This window comes from Vulpes vulpes, chromosome 12, assembly GCF_048418805.1.
Source record: "Vulpes vulpes isolate BD-2025 chromosome 12, VulVul3, whole genome shotgun sequence".
In the NCBI taxonomy this organism is placed as follows: domain Eukaryota; kingdom Metazoa; phylum Chordata; class Mammalia; order Carnivora; family Canidae; genus Vulpes; species Vulpes vulpes.
The window spans coordinates 135,974,400-135,980,319 of NC_132791.1; the positions used below are offsets into that span (position 1 = coordinate 135,974,400).

General features: G+C 40.1%; 1 non-coding gene across 1 annotated transcript; it reads right to left on the reverse strand.

Moving 5' to 3' along the window:
* Positions 1-490: 490 nt before the first annotated feature.
* Positions 491-617, reverse strand: LOC112925029 (small nucleolar RNA SNORA25). Its single transcript, XR_003236005.2, has one exon. It is a non-coding gene; the product is annotated as a small nucleolar RNA SNORA25 (small nucleolar RNA).
* Positions 618-5,920: the final 5,303 nt, after the last annotated feature.

Consider the following 5,920-nt stretch of genomic DNA (forward strand, 5'->3'; position numbering starts at 1 on the left):
TCATATGTTCCACTGACTGAGCCAGCTAGGTGCCCCTCTTTTTCCCCTTCTACTTGATTTCATAAGACAAGATTTTTCCTATTTTGTTTAAAACTCTTAATTTAAAAAATTATTTAAATTCAAGTTAGTTAACATACAGTGTGTTACTAGTTTCAGGGGTAGATTCAGTGATTGATCAGTTGCTTATAACACCCAGTGCTCGTTACATCAAGTGCCCTCCTTAATGCCTATCACCTAGTTACTCCAACCCCCAATCTTAATTTTTTTTTTTAATTAAAAAAAGTACACACATGTAGAATAGAGAGACTAATCCAAGGCAAGCTCAGGAACCCATCACACGGCTTCAACAATTAGCAAGCAATCTTGTTTCCTCTGTCTGCTCCCTACTCCATTATCTAAAGCAAATTGCAGACAGCACTTTATTTTATCTGTAAAGACTCCAGTATGCAATTTTAGTAATTTCTCTCTTTCTTTTTCTTTTTCTTTTTTATCTCATATCTCCTCAGGAAACCACAGCACTATTGAGTGACCATTACATCCTATAAAGAATTTCAATATTTGGTCACAGTGTTAAGAGCTCTTGGCTTCAGCCCCCCAAATTCCCTCTTTGAATTTCTTAATATTATCGGAATTCAGTCTGTGCTCAAATTTTCCCCATGTGAACATTACTGTAAATGTTCTCCTTGATTTGGTTCTGAGGACACATCAGGAAGAATTGGTGGGTGGTGTGGAAAGCTTGAACCAAGTGCGAGACAGTGAACTAACAAAGATGTACCCCAAATGGAGGAAACCAGATTTCCAAAAGTTCAGTAGAAAGAAATACATCCGACTCCATCTCGCGCCTCGCTGTCCAATGTGGTAGCACTAACCACATGTGGCTGCTTGCATTTAAATTATTTAAAATATAGTTTTAAAGTCAGTCCCTCAGTTGGTACCAGCCACTTTTCCAGTGTTCAGTGGCCATGTGTGGTTGGTGGCCACCATATTGGATAGGGCAGACAGGACATTTCCACCATTAAGGAAAGTTCCATTGGACAGCTGGTCTAGAGACAAAGAAGAAATGAATGGTACTTACAAGAGGCAAGAGACACTAAACAATTTTTTTAAAATCTGCATTTATAATCGTGGAAGGTCTTGGAAGAGGGCAGCATGCCTACGTGGGGAACTTGACCGACTTAATATTCGAGAGGCAGTCGGATACATGCCTCAGGTCTCACTGCTCATTTAACAGTTTTATTTGAACAATCTCCACTTAGCCTTATGCCAACAAGAGGTTTGCTTTATTTTTAAACTAACTTCCTTTTCTCAAAAAAAGAAAGAAAGAAAGAAAGAAAGAAAGAAAGAAAGAAAGAAAGAAAGACCCTATTCATGCTCAGCAGTGGAAAAACTGAAGTTAGCCCAGTCTTATAAATATCAGCTATGTCCAGCTACTTCCAGTTTAAAATAGTTTCATTTTGAGAACACATTCTGGCATATTCAGGTTGGTATTTTCTATGACAGTCCAGTTCAGAGCCCCTGCTCTGGGCTTGAGAAGTAGAGGACAGCTTTGTCCACTGGGGCCCCTTCCCTTTGTCCTTGCAGTCCCTCGTGTCTGCTCCAAGGGTCCCTTTGTGGAAAGTGAAGGAGGATCTCTCCTTTCTCTGCCAGGCTGGGCTTCTCTGTTTGATGGATCCCTCAGTGTCCGGTAGTAGCTGTGCACTAGTGGGGATCCCAGGTAGTACTCGGCTGTGATGCTATCCTCTATAGAGGCAATGACCCTGACAGTGTGTCTATCCAACGTCCTAGGCTGGGTGGACCTTTAAAGGCAGGTAGTCAAGCTTTCAGATGCTTGGCCACTCTGCCTCTCAGCAGGAGATTCCCTCCTTGGTCAGATGGGCTGGATTCCCAGGTCAGCCCACCTTTACCCAGCATGGTGGGACCTTCCAGTATGGGTTTTCTTGTATGAAATGCCAGGGATGAGGCACCATCTTCTGTGTGCCCAGGGGTGCTACCCCATAGCTGCATACACCGGTGAGTTGCCAACTGCTAGTTAATAACCTCAAGAAAAAAAAGGGATTACATGCTCCCATTCCAGATTCTCTCTTCTATCTTATGGGCTCCTCCCTTGGAGTCCACCAATTTGAGAACACAGATCAAGAGTCCCCATATTGCGTGAGGTAGGGGCAATAGTTGAAGATATAATTACTTCATAAAGAATTCTGCTCCTTCTCAAAGACATCCTTCATTCCCTTTTGTCCACTCACTGCTTCTCTTCTCTCTTCCTGGTGCTTGGAGCTACTGACCCAGTTTAAAAGGGTATATTAGGTATCTGTTGCTATGGATCAAATTATCCCCAAACTTAGCAGCTTAAAACAACAAATCTGGGGCACCTGGCTAATTCAGGCAGAAGAGCATGGGACTCTTGATCTCAGGGTCCTGAGTTTGAGGCTCCCATTGAGTGCAGAGTTTACTTAAATAAATACACTTAGAAAAAATGATTACTATCTCTCCCTATCAGAACATAGATTCTGAGGGTCTGGAACCCAAGTGTGGTCTAACTGGGTGGTTCTGGCTCAAGGTGTCTCACGTGGTTTCAATTAGGATGTCAGCTGGAGTTGCTTCATCTGAAGGCTCGAGTGGGGCCAGAGGTGCCACTCCTAATATGGCGCAATCACAAGCCTGTGGACCAGAGGCTTTGATTTCTTGCTGCATTATGAAACTGTCTTTTATAACTTAATCTCAGAAGTGACATACAGTGTCTCCTTCCATATTCTGTTAGTGTCAGACCAATCTTCATACAGCATTGGGCAGGGGGGACCTAAGGGTGAGAACCCCAGGAGGCAGAGATGTTGGGGGTCGATAGAGGCTAGCTGCCATGATGAGGTCTACTGATTGTGAGGATCTAGCTAAGCATCAAGCTGTCTTTTAACTTAACCTCTCAGTATCAAGCAGGTTGTTTTTACCAGGCACGAGCTTTTCCAGGAAAGACCCAGTAATGCTCTTTGTTACAACTACCTTATACACCTTATAAAATTACGTCTTGTTATTATTATGCAAGTAACATGTATTAAGTGCAGAAAAGGAAAACACAAAGACAAGTAAAAAAGCAGAAAAAAGTCATCTCTTATTTCACCATTTTGAAGCAAGCTCTAACATTATGGTTTTACAGAATTTTCTATATGGATGTTTACCTTTACAGAATCTTCCCTGATGGTTCATGCTTTTTAACAACCATTTTATTTTATTTTTTAAAGATTTTATTCATTTATTCATGACAGAGAGAGAGAGAGGCAGAGACACAGGCAGAGGGAGAAGCAGGCTCCCTGTGGGGTGCCTGGCATGGGACTCGATCCCGGGTCTCCAGAATCAGGCCCTGGGCTGAAGGTGGTGCTAAACCACTGAGCCACCCGGGCTGCCCACCATTATTATTATTATTATTTTTTAATATGTGTCAATGATTCTACTTCTAAGAATTTACTTAAGGAGATATTCAAGTCCATGAGCAAGGAGTTAGCTTCAATCAGTTTAACCCAATATATTTACCTGATAATCTTTAAAAAAAAGAAAGATTTTATTTATGTATTTATTTGAATGAGAGAAAGCAAGCGAGAACATGAGTCAGGGCGAGAGGCAGATGAAGGGGCAGATGGAGAGAGAGAGGCAAGGGAGCAGGGAGCCCAACACGGGGCTTGATCCCAGGACTCTGGGATCATGCCCTGAGCTGAAGGCAGATGCTTAACCCACTGAGCCACCCAAGTGTCCCTATTTACCGAATATTTTTAATGTTGTTTAACATTTGTTTGCATTTCAGACTTAGAAATATTTCCTTTTTTAAAAAAATATTTATTTATTTGAGAGAGAGACAGAACATGAGCAGGGGGAGGAGGAAGAGGGAGAAGAAGAAGTAGATCCCCGCTTAACAGGGACCCCAATGCAGGGCTCAATCCCAGGACCTTGAGATCATGACCTGAGCTGAAACACCCAACCAACTGAGCCACCTGGGCACTCCCAGATTTAGGAAATATTTCTTAGTGGTTTCTGGTTCCAGAAGTTTTTATGCTCATCTAAATTTACTTAAATTAATTTTTTGAGTGGTGAGATTTTTTTTTAAGTTTCTACTTTTTTTGCATTATAATCAAAAAAGGTATAATTATGGCCTTTCAGTGCCCTCTATAGCTACAATTTTTTTTTTTATCACTTTCTGGTTTCTTTGTTCTTTTTCTCTGAAGTTTGAAAGAATTTTTCAAATTGGTCCCTACACATGAATACTCACCTTTTATAATTTAAAAATTCTATGAAAATATTTAATGAGATAAAGCAGATGGAGTAATATTTATAACACTTTTAATTATATAACATTTTTAACATATTTATAAGTTATATAAAATACAAACTGCCACCATCAGGTTAAGAAATCAAACAATAAGCAGTCTCTTCGAGGCTTCCTCCTTCCTGACCTCCCACCCCACCACTGATAACCACTGTTCTGATGTTTGTGTTTATCATAATCTTGCAACAAATATATGAATCTGTATACAATTCATTGTCTAGTTAATGCAATTTTTCCCTTATGTAAATGCAGTCAAGTTGCATATGTTCTTCTCTGAATTTTTTCTGCTTCCTTCTTAACATTATGTCTCCGTGACATTCATCTTTGTTGACGTATGTGGCTGCAATTAGTTTCTACTGTGCCTTAATATTTCATTGTGTGAATGCACCACATCGTATCAATTCTGTCCCTGGACACTGAGAAATTCCTGAGTTCTTGCAATTACAAATAACACTGCTGTGAACATTCTAGTAGATGTCATCCAGTGCACATAGGCAAGGATGTCTCTAGAGCCATCATGCCCAAACTTCGCTGCACATTACAGTCACGTGAGAATTTAAGAACTATTGATATGTGGTTTGTATCCCCAAGACATTCTGATGTAACTAGTACAATGTCTAATATGGACATCAGAATTTTATTTTATTTTATTTTTAAGACTTTATTTTTAGGCAATCTCTATCCCCAATGTAGGGCTTGAACTCACAACCCCAAGATCAAGAATCTCATGCTCTACTGACCAAGCCAGCCAGACACTCCTAATTTGGACACCAGAATTTATTTATTTATTTATTTATTTATTTATTTATTTATTTATATTTTTAAAAAGGTTTATTTATTTATTTTAGAAAGAGAGAGTGCACGCACATGCACACAAGCAGGGGAGAGGGACAGAGGGAGAGAGAGAGAATCCTCAACCAGACTCCCCACTGAGGGTGGAGCCCAACACGGGGCTCAATCTCAGGACCCTGAGATCATGACTTGAGTTGAAAAATCGAGTGTGTCTTAACCGACTGAGCCACCAAGGTACCCCTGCTTTTTTTTTTTTTTTTTTATGATTTCCTTGCACTCTTCCTTTAACATTGTTTTTTTTTTTAAGATTTTGTTTGTTTGTTTGTTTGTTTGTTTATTTATTTGAGAGAGATTTGTTTATTTATTTATTTATTTGAGAGAGAAAGAGAGAGAGAAAGAAAGAAAGAAAGAAAGAAAGAAAGAAAGAAAGAAAGAAAGAAAGAAACCATGAGCAGGCAAAGAGAGAGGGAGAAGCAGACTCCCTGCTGGGCAGGGATCCCAATGCAGGGCTCCATCCCAGGACTCTGAAATCATGACCTGATCTGAAGGCAGACACTTAAACCACTGAGCCACCCTTTGTCACCAGTTTAGTGCTACTCTTTTTTTTTTTTTTTTTTTTAGTACTACTTTTATTTATCTTGGTCTGTTGCCTTTGCATCTGAGTCTATTTTTTTTCTTATGATTCTATATTTCCTGAAGGCTACATCTTCTTGTACCCGATGGTGGCTGCAGAAAAAGTTTGCCCACATCCTCCATTGATCTGGCAACAGATGGCTCCCAGTAGTTTGTTCTTCCTATAAGTCTACAATCTCACATCTG